The following is a 14,123-nucleotide window of genomic DNA, read 5'->3' on the forward strand; positions in this document are numbered from 1 at the left end:
CAACATGTTCTTTTCAGCTCGGATTCCTAGCAAAGAACGAACTTCCTTCACGTCCTTGGCCTAGATCGTTTGAAATACCTAGCCTCTCCAACATGGTAGGTAACGAACTAGAGAGAGTTCTTTGCCCTGTCAGAGCTCTCAAATTTTATCTTAAGAGGTCTAAACCTCTTCGAGGACAGTCAGAAGCCTTATGGTGTGCCATCAAGAAACCTTCGAGGCCCATGTCCAAGAATGGGGTTTCATATTATATAAGGCTTCTGATTAGAGAAGCCCACTCTCTCTTAAAGGAGGAAGACCTTGCATTGCTGAAGGTAAGGACCCACGAAGTAAGAGCCGTAGCTACTTCGATGGCCTTTAATAAAAACCGTTCTCTGCAGAGCATAATGGATGCAACCTATTGGAGGAGCAAGTCAGTGTTTGCATCATTTTATCTTAAAGATGTCCAGTCTCTTTACGAGAACTGCTACACCCTGGGACCATTCGTAGCAGCGAGTGCAGTAGTAGGTGAGGGCTCAGCCACTACATTCCCTTAATCCCATAACCTTTTTTAACCTTTCTCTTGAATGCTTTTATTGTTGTTTTTATGGTTGTTACGGTAGGCTAAGAAGCCTTCCGCATCCTTTTGATTTGGCGGGTGGTCTATTCATTCTTGAGAAGCGCCTGGGTTAGAGGTTTTGTAGAGGTCCTTTAGTAGGGGTTGCAACCCCATATACTTTGGCACCTTTGGGTTGATTCAGCCTCCAAGAGGAACGCTGCGCTCAGTAAGGAAGACGAACTTAAAAAAGAGGCAGAGTAACGGTTCAATTCGACTTCCTTACCAGGTACTTATTATTTCATTGTTATTTGAGATAACTGTTATATGAAATATGGGATACTTAGCTATCCTTTAATCTTGTACACTGGTTTTCACCCACCCCCCTGGGTGTGAATCAGCTACATGATTATCGGGTAAGTTTAATATTGAAAAATGTTATTTTTATTAGTAAAATAAATTTTTGAATATACTTACCCGATAATCATGATTTAATCGACCCTCCCTTCCTCCCCATAGAGAACCAGTGGACCGAGGAATAATTGAGGAGGTGTCAACAAGAAGTACTTGAGTACCTGGCCACAGGTGGCGCTGGTAAGTACACCCCCTTCTAGTATTGTGATAGCTGGCGTATCCCTCCATAGAATTCTGTCGGGCAACGGAGTTGACAGCTACATGATTATCGGGTAAGTATATTCAAAAATTTATTTTACTAATAAAAATAACATTTTTTATGATTTTTTTTTTTCAGAGAAAGAACTTTCCAGTTCAAAATGTTGTGCTTCAGCTTGTCGACATCCCCACAGGTATTCACACAGTTGTAACTCGACAGTCTCCTCATGGGAATAAGGCTCCTGCACTATCTGGAAGACTGGCTTCTCTTGGCAGAGTCAAGATCTTGGCTTATCTGCTACAGAGAGCTTCTCAAATTTTCCGCAATCTAAGGATCTGTCTAAATTACAAGAAGTCAAGACTCAACCTTCAGTGACACCTGCGGTTCTTGGCCAGGAACGTACGTAGACTTGGTCCAAGCCAGAGTATTTACATCTATAAACAGTCCAGCAATCGAGACAGATCAGATCGCTACACCTTTTCTCCAGTGTTCCCTCCAGCCCATCTCTGGCAGAAGCTCCTCTGCCACCTCACCTCCTTAGAGAAACTGGTACATTTTGAAAGGATGTATCTGCATAGTACAATGGGCAATAAAGAGCCCCATCTTGTGGTGGTTGAAGAAGGAGAACCTGCTTGCCAGGTTGCCTCTGCAGGTCCCAACTTCAGACCTACTTTTTTCAGATGTTTCTTGCCAAGGATGGGGACCCCATCTAAGGAAGAAACAAGTCTCAGGAATATGGTCACAGGAAGAAGTCATTCCACATAAACTACCTGGAACTGAAGGCAGCATACCTTGCATAACTCCACTTTAAAGAGACCATCAACGGATACTCTGTAGTTTTGCTGAACGACAACATGACCGTAGTGACATATGCCAACAAGCAGGGGGCCTCTGTATCCCACCTCCTCTGCCACTTGGCAGTAGAAATGCAACACGGGACACAAGTGAATGCCGTTCATCTCTCAGCCTGATTCATCCCCGGGAAAAAGAATGTAATAATAATTGGTTCAGAATAGTCTGAATCCTTTAGTGGCGAAGAGACTCCTGACTTTGTGAGGTTCCCCGATCACAGACATGTTTGCCACCCATTTGAACAACAAATTACTAGTGTATTTTTCTCCCATCTCAAACCCAGCAGCAGTAATGGAAGATACTTTTAACACCCCTGAGATGCGATGGATGTCTATACTTTTCCCGCGTTCTGTTTGATCTGTTAGGTTCTAAACAAAAATCAGGATTTCACAAAAGAGCCATGCCAAGGTAGCTGCAAGTGGAGTGGACCTGGGCCTTCTAGATCTTCTCATAGAAGTTCAAAGAGAATTTCCAGATTAGCCAAATCTTCTACATCAACCTCACGGTAAAAAGTTTCGTGTAGCAGCTCAAGGAATAGGGAATCCTTTCGACTTCAAAACAGAAAAAAGAACCCCTGATACTTCGCTTCTTGTCATGAACCAGTGTCTCTACTGTACTAGAGGCATGTGTCTATTGAAAGAAAAGAAAATACGACATTCTTAATTTTAGGTGTAAACATCGATAAGCAGAGTTCCTGGAGAAGAAGCAATATGAATATCAGGTAAGTAGGTTATAGAAATAACAAATTTTCATTATCAAAATTAAATTTTTTACTGTCCAGATGCCATCATCTACTTTTACTTATGAGGATTTAAAAAATGCATGAGGCTCTATATGTTTTTCTTACCGAAGAATAATAAGACTGTAGGATTTTCTTTTCATAAGTTCACAGTACTGTACTTATTAAGACTTTTAAAACATTTCCTAGTGATCTTTCACTGATGTGAGTTTATACAATTTCTTATGATATAGTCCAAGGGAAACAATTTACCAACTTTGATATCAGACAAGGTATTATAGGGTAAATAGCAACACTGCATAGGGTAAAAGCATATAGAGTTTCTTACCTTCCAACTCAAGTGTGAGGGTGTGTAAGTCGTAAACTAGCATTAGCAAGGCCTAATGGTTGAATGCAAAAACCCTTTTTTCTTCTTAAAACCAAATCACTCCTGAATATGGCTTTTCAAAAATCTGTAAAAGAATATCTCTCACTAACAAATACAGGGTTAAAGTTACAAAATGGCCCCAATGGACAAATTGAAATAAATAGTCAATGTATCCAAGTCAGAATTTACTAATGAAAAGAATTTAGTCCTGCCTCAACATAATTTAAAAGCTGAATTAAATGAACCAAAGGTGTTCAATCAATAGTAGGTGGCAATACACGAAATGAACCCACTGGACAAAATGTACGCAATGAAGAAAGTTTACTCAATACACGTATAATAATTTGACAGTACGCACTTGGTCAACAAAGTTTACCTTATATATCGAAGGTATAAACTAGCCTATATATATTGTTTGAAATACAGCCAATGTACAAAAGAGACCAAATGTATGTAATTATTCCATGTAAGTTGACAAGTAACAATAATGGATTCCTAAGGGCCATATGAACCCAATGACCTACAGTATATACACTCGTGTGGACCATATAAATACATTACACCAAATGTATCCGATGCTCTTATGTAGGCCTACCCCAGTATATCCGATGCTCTTATGTAGGCCTACCCAAGTACAATTTGTAACTATTTAACAATGCATATCACATGCACAAAATGATTTCGGTATATAGTTTCTGATACATGATATACCATTGCATACTAAGTTCCGTAAAATATTACATTAAAAAAAAATATAGAATGTCAATGAAAACATACTTTGAACAGACCATCAACGGATAATAATAATTATAATAATAGAATATCAATATATCTTGAAAAACAGGATACCTTAATTAATGATGACTTTAAAGCGACAGGAAATTTGCTTTTAAGGTGGGTTAAAGTAACTTTTAAGACCTAAATTGTCAGCACACAGATAACACGATAGTATCATGTTCTGCTCATAAATGTCTAAAGTTCTTTTGAACTCGACAATAGTCAGCGCCCGATGATTCCAATCCATTAATATACATAACTTTGTTCAATTTCAGATTTGTTTGACTCTTTCTATTTGTGTAATAAGGTAAAGCCAGTAAATTAGCTAAATCCACTGAGATTTTACAGTAGGCCTTTAAGCTACAAATGGCACAGGTGAGGGACTTCTCTTATTGAAGGGATGAGAGAGATTTGTCTCTTAAAGAAATTACCATTTGTGCTTTGTTGAAAGATTTCTTGAAGGTCATATTTTTATTTGCTGTTGAAAACAATGTGTTACAAGATTAAATTAACCTCAGACCAGCATAGCTTATGCTCATATAAAGAATCTATGGGGCTAGTTGCATTTCTCTAATCTAGTAAAAATATAGATTGGAAAATTTGACACTTTGTACAAGTTAGTACACAAAATTCTCATTAAAACAATACGTTCATTTGTTGTTCTTAGCTCATATTTTATCATTTTAATTACTACCACTGAAGACTATATTGAAGCATAGGCATACATAAAATAAATGGAGACAAGAGTTCTTCAAAAGGCATTAGTGCCCTAGCAAAGACCTAGAAATATAAAAAACCTAAATGAAGGAAAAACATGCAAGATATCCTTTGCAATCTTCCCAGAAGTGAGGGTGCGGAGTTCCTTAGAAACACCTTGAATGAATTATGAACATTACTCTAAATAAGTAAGTTCCGGCGACATTTCACTGGATATGTGCGTGTGGGTGGGTTATGGGGGGGGGGGGGTTAAGTGGTACTGGTGTTTGAGTGAGTGACAGGTAAATTGGATATGAAATACATACATACATGCATACATGCACACATACACTCACAGTTGGTGCTGGTGTTTGAGTGAGTGACAGGTAAATTGGCTATGAAATACATACACACATACATACATACACTCACAAGTGGTGCTGGTGTTTGAGTGAGCGACAGGTAAATTGGCTATAAAATACATACATACATACATACATACAAGTGGTGCTGGTGTTTGCGTGAGTGACAGGTAAATTGGCTATGAAATACATACTTACATACATGCATACATATACTCACACATACATACATACATGCATACATATAAGGGCATGAGATTTATTTTATATAACCTTCCACGTGATAGTGGTCGTACATAAAGAGAGAGAGAGAGAGAGAGAGAGAGAGAGAGAGAGAGAGAGAGAGAGAGAGAGAGAGAGAGAGAGAGAGAGAGAGAGAGAGAGAGAGAGAGGGGACTTCGCTCTAGATTATTGCCCTAAATAGTTTCGGCAAGGTCTACGTAGAGAATTCTTACCAATAGGTTAGTGATTATAATATACAGATGGGTGTTAGTTATATATATGCATGAATATATAGGCTACATATATTTATGTATATGGGGAAGGCCATGTCTGCCTTATATATATATATATATATATATATATATATATATATATATATATATATATATATATATATATATATATATATATATATATATATATATATATATATATATATATATATATATATATATATATATATACTGTACATACATACATATCCAAACACACACACACACACACATATATATATATATATATATATATATATATATATATATATATATATATATATATATATATATATATATATATATATATATATTTTTGGGCTCAAGCCATGGCGTCCTGATGGAAGGTTCCTGTTTGGTAGCTTCCTTGGGTATAAGACTACTAAGATATTCCCAGAGAATTTAACCACAGGTTATCACAGAATTCTAACTTCTGGAGCGAGTATCTCAAAGGTTTCCTTTTAAGACATCGTAATACAACAGGGGACACGCATGTCTGGTCGTGCCACATAGCTATCTCCACCCCGAACAGAGTTAACGCTTCGGTGTGTAAGGGCTGAGAATAGCTGGGAGCCGTTCCACAGCTAATCTCACTCGTGGCTACTACTGATACTCGAGACGTAAACAAACGGACGCCATTGCTCTAATGACGTCACGCGCGTCTTTATCCTTTGTTTAGTAGCTGCCCTACTGAGACGGATTTTCCCTTGTGTGAACTTTATCGCTTTGCATCTTCGCTATGTCGTTACCTTCAGCCTCGCCTTCTTCTGGAAAGTTGAGTACAAGGTTCCAGTATTGTTTAATTAAGCTCTGGCCGTAAAGTAAATATTATTTCGCGAAATAATTGATGTTTTGTGGCAGAGCTGTGCCTCTACCGGACCCGCCATTTTATGGCGTCGTTGTTGTTTTGCATGTTCTATTTAGTTAGCCACAACAACGCTTCCGGCCTTATATACTAATCGAATACATTAGTTTATTTAGTCTTCATAGCTAGGAACTTTTATATCGTGTTTAGACGCTTTTTATCGGTCATCGATTGACCTCATACCAGTCGGCTACTATAGCCCCCAGGCCAGGAGCCTATATACAAGTGTTCATGCATGATTTATCAGTGATCCTAGACTAAGTTATGAAGATAGTGGCATTATTATTTTACAATACTTTTGACTAGTGATGCAAATGTTTTCGCCTTCAGGGACCATATAGGGGATAGGCTAGTCAGTGATTCTTACTAGCCTAACCTAACCTTAGGACCCCTATATGCTTCCTTCATCCCCTGCCTTGGCATTCCCTCTAATTAGCCTTGATCCCTTTTCTGAGTAAAGGGATTTATTGTCTAATAGAGTATTATATCGCCTCTCAGTCCTCCCTAAAGGAATGAACCCCCTTTAGGATTGCGTCTGAGAGTGAGGTTAGGCTAGCCTACCTCTATGGCTAGGATAGTCTACGACTTTCCTGCGATAGCGATACGTCTTCTTCCTTGCCTAGTTCAGGACTTTTAGCCCTGATCTAGGTCGGGTTAGGAAGGTTTCTCTGTTCCATGCTGAAACTGTACTCTTGCACCGTTTTAGCCGATCAGCCTAATCTTAGGTTAGGGAGTGTCCTCCCTTCCCTTTGTGGCTGCTCTGGTACAGAAACCCTTCCTGGGAAGACCCCTCTCTTCTCCCTCCCCACCTATCTCTTGTATAGCCTAGCCTATGCTTAGGTTAGTTTATACTCATCTGTCCCCTGTCCTACAACTCCTCCTTAGGGTGGAAGAGTAGGGCTACCCGAGCTTCCTTGTGCAGTCCGCTCTGGTACATATACCTTCATAGTGTCCTATAAGGTTAGTTACTAGTGTAGCTCTGCATAGGGGAGTCTCCCCCCCCCCCCCTCTTGGGTGTTCCCTAGTCCTCCCTTGGGCTACCTGCTCCCGGTCCCTAGTGACCCCTGCTTATGGATGATAGAGCCTGTCTCTATCATGGGTACACCCCCTCAGGGAGGGGGAGGGATGTCTGGAACCCTGAAGGTACTTCCTGCATCCTTCCCCCCCTCCCCCTGTCTCTCTATCTATCCGGGTGCCGGTCTCTTGCCGCCTCTTCTGCCGGCAATACCTGCCTCCCTCTTGGTGACTTCCCTACCCTTGCCGCCAGCCCCCCGTGTACCGAGGGACTGCCGGCTGCCGCCGGCTACTACCGGCAGCTCTCCTACTCCTATCTAATCGTCCGCTTGCCGGTCGATCTCCGGAGTGCCGGCATATACTGCCGGCAACCCGATACTACCTGTACCATCCTTACCCCAGTCACCAATCCGGCATCCTCCGGCTGCCGGAGCCGCCGCTCCCTGCCGGCGTGCCGCCGTTGTGCCGGCGGCCGCCATCCTGGTATCTAACTGACTTTGAAAATTGTCTGTTCTAGTGCCAGAATCTATGCTGGAGCGAGCTCCGGCGTGCCGGCGGCTTGCCGGATGCCCCGGAGGCGTCAAGAATACTTGCACCCCCTCTCTGTAGCTATCATAAGACTAAGATAGCCCTACCTTGCAAATAGATAAGCTGCTTTGCTTCTAAGATCAGTACCTAGTACTGCTCTATTAGTGATCATGCTGTCTCTTTGCATTCTTCTATTTCCAGCATGCTATGTGCATCTTAGCACGGCTGGTTGCCAGAAGCAGTTTCCCTTAATGAGACCTTCTGGCTCTTATCTGGGAACCGAATGAATTCGATCCCAACCTTGTCCTTGGCTTTCCATGGAGTTCCAATATAATGGGAATCCTAGGAAACTATATCCAATGATCTCGGTCATTTGGATTATCCCAGGACCAAGCCTATGGTAACCAGCCGGGCGAGATGCATGGAGCGTGTTCTCCTTTACTGTTTCATTCTCTATGCATCACACCTTCTTTAAGTTAAAATTAATGATTAATATTAACTTAATTTAAGAGCCATTCCTATGACTCCCCCATACTCATTTTCTCTTTCTTCCACAGGAGGAGCAGATGAAGTGCGATTTCGCATACTGTGCTGTGAAACGCTCCCAGTTTTACGGACATACGGCGTGCAGGACTCACGCCCCTTGCTCAGACAAGAAAGGGGATTGGAAGTTCTGGAATCCACTGGAATGTACGGTCTGCCAGGCCTACCTAGTTGAGGCCTTCCATAACCCTCCCTCAGCGGAGGTTAGAGACATTGCTCGTGAGAAACTGCGCAAGTGGGTGCGTGGTTTTCAGAGAAATGCTACTGGACCGTACCTGGCCACCGAAGAACTGAGGTCCCTGTTGTTCCCTAAGGCCTCCCCTGACTCAGTGGTTCCAAAGGAAGCAATCCCCACTGTCCAAATTACGGTGGAACCTGATGTGGTCATGGCTCAGTCCATGCACGAGTGTCGTTTAGATTCCGAGGATGATGAACAGATCTCTGACGTCTCGGAAGACACGGAGAAGACGCTTATGGCTCAAGGAGCCGAAGAGGACGAAGACAAGGTGGAATACACCGAGTCGGAGATTGGAGCTACTCCCTCGTCCATCCCTCCGCCTACTCCTACACCGACGGATGTGTCCATCCCGTCTACCTCCTCGACCCCGGATCCTTCCTCTTCTACCCAAGAACTGATCCGACTGATTAGAGCTGTCATGGACGACAGACTGAAGGAGAACCAGGAGTCCATCAGGTCTATGATTGGATCCAGAGAACCGAAGAAGATCTCGGTCAAGGATCTCCCAGCTTGCTCTCATGCCAACCCGTGGAGGTATGCAGAGCATATGGTTATTGCGACCGGCAGGATCTTTGTTAGTGACAAAATCGGCACGGTCCCGTTGGAAGATGTGGAATTCTTCCCAAGCTTCGAGGCCTACCCGGACTGTTACGTCCGGCTTCGTTCCGAACCTGCCTCGAAGGAGGAGACCGAACCTAAAGAAGAGATAGTGTTCGATCTCGCAAAGGCCCAGGCTATGCTAGCCTCCGCATTTAAGAGCAGGGGCTTTACCTGCTCTAAGCTTCCTGCCTTGAGCAAGAAGCATCCTACATATGTCGCACCTGACACTGCGATTCTTCCATTTTTGGAAAAGGCCTTGGCTGCATGCCTTAAAGCGGCGGAAGAAGGAAAACCCTGCCCTGCACTGGAGGAGTGCAGACCCTTCTCCATCGTGACACCCCCTGACACTAGACAATGGAAAGATGTCCAACATACTTTCGTTGTGGGTAGGCTCGATCCTGACGTCGCCGGACGTCAGTTTAATGAAGACCTCCCTAAGCTCAATGATCACCTCCTTCGCCGGGAACAAGACACGAAGGAGAGGCTTGCAGCGTCTCTTTCTCATCAAGTCCAACTTGAAGTTATGGCCTGTGACACAGCAGTACCCGATCACTACATGGTACTGGCCAAATCCCACTTACTCACGGTAATGAAGGACTTGTACCATTTCATAAAGGCTCGTAGAGCCTGTCGTGAATTCGTGTTTGTCGGTGCCACCGTGAAACACGAACCCCGGAGGCTGATTTCCTCCAACATCTGGGGAAAGCACCTGTTTCCTTCTGACCTTGTCAAGGAAATAACGGACAGAGCCGCCACGGAGAATAGGAACCTTCTCCACAAGTGGGGCATGTCCAGAAAAAGGAAAACCTCTCAGGACGATGGACCTCAGCCTAAGAGGAAACCTCAGAAGCCGAAACCCCAGCAACGTCAACAAAGACGTCAGTTTCCGGGACCCGCTACCTCCCAAGTGGTTGCCCAACCACAACAGACCTTTCAATTGGTCCCCCAACCGGTGTTGTCACAGTCACCGGTCTTCACCCCTGCCTTTGAGCAGCCATCCACTACCTTTCATGCCAGAGGTAGAGGCTCGTCCAGGGGTGCAAGCAGAGACGCCTCTCGTCGTCCCTCCAGAGGTAGAGGAGGAAAGGGAGCTAGCGGCCGAGGCAACAAGTCCTCGGGACACCAGAAGCAATGAAGTGCTTCCGGTGGGAGGAAGACTCCGCCAATTCCAGGATCGTTGGACCTTCGATCCTTGGGCACACAGCATCATCAAGAACGGTCTAGGCTGGAGTTGGGTGCAACCACCCCCAATCTTCCAGCGGTTCTTCCAACAATCGACCCCCATTCTGGAAGAATATGTTCTAGACCTCTTGAACAAGAAGGTGATAAGGAAGGTAAAGTCCACCAGGTTCCAAGGGAGACTGTTTTGCGTTCCCAAGAAGGACTCAGACAAGCTCAGAGTCATTCTGGACTTATCCCCCCTCAACAAGTTCATAGAGAACAACAAATTCAAGATGCTGACGCTTCAACAAATAAGGACCCTTCTGCCTCAAGGTTCCTACACGGTCTCTATAGACCTGGCGGATGCCTATTGGCACATTCCAATGAACCATCACGCTTCCTCCTACCTAGGATTTCGACTCCAAAGGAAAAGCTACGCCTTCCGGGCCATGCCATTCGGCCTCAATGTGGCCCCTCGGATCTTCACAAAGCTGGCGGATGCCATAGTACAACAGCTCCGCCTAAGAAACGTCCAGGTGATGGCCTACCTCGACGACTGGCTAGTCTGGGCTCCATCGCCCGAAGAGTGTACAAAGTCTTGCGACGAAGTTACCCAGTACCTAGAACACCTGGGATTCAAGATCAACGAGAAGAAATCTCGCCTCTCTCCGGCTCAGAAGTTTCAGTGGCTGGGAATCCACTGGAATCTTCAGTCACACCGCCTTTCCATCCCCCAGAAGAAAAGGAAGGAAATAGCAGGGTCTGTCAAGCGACTACTGAAATCCAAACGCATTTCAAGACGACAGCAGGAACGAGTTCTAGGCTCTCTACAATTCGCCTCAGTGACAAACCCAGTGCTTCGTGCACAGCTAAAGGATGCCGCGGGAGTCTGGAGACGATCGGCATCCATCGCTCGAAGAGACCTCAAGAGACGGCTTCCAAACAGACTTCGACGCCTCCTAAAGCCGTGGTCGGAAGCAATGGCCCTGAAAAGGTCCATTCCTCTCCAACACCCTCCTCCATCACTCAACATCCACACGGATGCCTCACTGGAGGGCTGGGGAGGTCACTCCCACCTGAAACAAGCTCAAGGGACCTGGTCTCCACTATTCAAGACGTTCCACATAAACATCTTGGAGGCCATGGCGGTCCTTCTTACTCTGAAGAAGCTATCCCCGCCGCCCTCGATCCACATCCGTCTAACCCTAGACAACTCGGTGGTAGTTCGTTGTCTCAATCGCCAGGGCTCAAGATCGCCCCAGATAAATCAGGTGCTTCTCCCAATCTTCCGTCTGGCGGAGAAGAAGAAGTGGCACCTGTCTGCAGTTCACCTACAAGGATTCCGCAACGTGACAGCGGATGCTCTATCTCGGACAAACCCGATAGAGTCGGAATGGTCTCTAGACGCAAGATCATTCTCCTTCATCTCTCATCAAGTCCCAGAACTTCAGATAGATCTCTTTGCAACGAGCGACAACAATCAACTTCCTCTGTACGTAGCCCCGTATGAGGACCCCAAAGCAGAAGCGGTGGACGCCATGTCACTGGACTGGAACAGATGGTCGAAGATATACCTGTTCCCTCCCACCAACCTTCTGTTGAAAGTCCTCTCCAAACTGAGAACCTTCAAAGGGACAGCGGCCCATAGTGGCTCCCAAGTGGCCCCGGAGCAACTGGTACCCCTGGTCCTGGAGCTGCAGCCCAAGCTGATCCCTCTCCCGGGCCCAGTTCTCTCTCAACAAGTACAGAAGTCGACTGTCTTCGCTTCATCATCGAAAATCAAGGACCTTCATCTCATGATTTTCTCTCCCTTGCCGCAAAGAAAGGGTTTGGGATCTCGAAGAAAAGTCTAGACTTCCTAGGAGAATACAAGACCCGAATCCACGAGACCGGGCAAATATGAATCATCCTGGAGGAAATGGGTCTCCTTTGTTAAAGCAAAAAAATCCTAAAGAAATCACCATTGATTTCTGTATGTCCTTCTTCATTCACCTTCATGGACAAGGATTAGCAGCCAATACGATTTCAACCTGCAAATCGGCTTTGACTAGACCAATTCTATATGCTTTCCAAATTGATCTGTCCAACGACATCTTTAACAAACCTGCCGAAAGCATGGTGCTCGCCTACGCCCAGCACCCCCGCTCCGAAACCGATCTCCTGGTCACTAGACAAGGTGCTCCATTTCGCCTCCAACTTGGACAAAGATTCATGGCCCCCTCAAGGATCTGACTCAGAAAGTTATATTTTTATTTGCTCTCGCCTCGGGAGCTCGAGTCAGCGAAATAGTGGCATTATCAAGAGAAGAGGGACACATCCTGTTTGCTGATTCAGGAGAAGTGACCCTCTCCCCTGATCCGACGTTTCTCGCCAAAAATGAATTACCCACCAAAAGATGGGGCCCTTGGAGAATATGCCCCCTGAAGGAGGATGTCTCTCTATGTCCAGTAGAGAGCCTCAAGGTCTATCTTCGCAGAACTTCAAACTTTGGTGGAGGCCAACTCTTCAAAGGAGGAAACATCGGGCAGCGACCTGTCACTGAAACAATTAAGAGCGAAAATCACCTACTTCATTCGCAGAGCGGATCCGAACAGTACACCCGCTGGTCATGATCCTAGAAAAGTGGCATCTTCTCTGAACTTCTTTCAGAGCATGGACTTGAGAGCCTTAAAAACTTTACGGGCTGGAAGTCCTCGCGAGTTTTCTTTAAACATTATGCGAAACAAGTGCACGAAATCAAACATTTTGTGGTAGCCGCAGGTAGTGTTATGAAACCTGCACTAACTCTGCGTAGAACAGTGAGTTACTTGGGACTCTAACTCTTCGGGTGCCTATGTTGACCCCTGAGTGATTCATAGTGATGTCTAAAAACACTTAGTGCTTTTATAACTGTTCTTATCCCAGGTGAAATGTCATAGTGTTACACAAGTGCCGCATGCCTTGAGCATGATGTGTTATTTAAAGACTTGCGTTCCTCGAGAACGAGTACCTACTAATCCTGAAATTCCCTTTCAGATTCAAGAGCAAGCCTTTATTTCTATGTACATTATTATTACTGTAAATGAACTTTACTTTTGCTGTAAATTATTTAATTTCTGCATTGTGAAATAAAATTTCTATTTTATTACTTATGCGTCTCTTTCAGCTCCTACTTACTATGAAATACATACTGTCATAGTTTTATTTATTCCTCCTTTCTTATGGTCATGAAGAATTTAAGATGTCTATTCCTAAATTATATTCACCTTGCCTCAGTAAGGTTCCTACACGAATACTTACTTCTGATAATCAGGAGATGAACTCTACACACAGTGCCCAACCACCACTGGCCTACTTCAGAATGTTCCTATACAAATATCAAACATTCTGCTTCATCTCTAAGCTCTTAAAAGATCTTCTGTCAAGATGAATAGCCCTTCAATACCACTTTGACGTCGGCATAGCCCATGGGAACTTCCTACCAATGGGGGGCAGGATATTTCGTTCCTATGGTTCTTACCTAAGATTACTTTGCTGTTTTGTCAATGCCTAGGCACTTAACTCTGGGGGAAAATCTACCACGATACATTGATTCTCTGGTACTCTTCCATCAGGACGCCATGGCTTGAGCCCAAAAAACGGATTTTGAGCGAAGCGAAAAATCTATTTTTGGGTGAGATAGCCATGGCGTCCTGATGGACCCTCCCTACTACTTCGTTCAGTTTGCTCCCACCCTACACAATTGTATCATGGTGATGGGCAG

At 44.3% G+C, this 14,123-nt stretch overlaps 1 long non-coding RNA gene across 1 annotated transcript in view; it reads right to left on the reverse strand.

Annotated features, from left to right (window-relative positions):
• Positions 1-14,123, reverse strand: part of LOC137624430 (uncharacterized) — a 179,224-nt gene that overhangs the window by 17,793 nt on the left and 147,308 nt on the right. Inside the window, exon 3 of the long non-coding RNA XR_011040730.1 lies at positions 3,065-3,188. This is a non-coding gene — a long non-coding RNA (uncharacterized lncRNA). The remainder of the gene's footprint in view (positions 1-3,064; positions 3,189-14,123) is intronic.

This window comes from Palaemon carinicauda, chromosome 31 (assembly GCF_036898095.1).
Source record: "Palaemon carinicauda isolate YSFRI2023 chromosome 31, ASM3689809v2, whole genome shotgun sequence".
In the NCBI taxonomy this organism is placed as follows: Eukaryota; Metazoa; Arthropoda; class Malacostraca; order Decapoda; family Palaemonidae; genus Palaemon; species Palaemon carinicauda.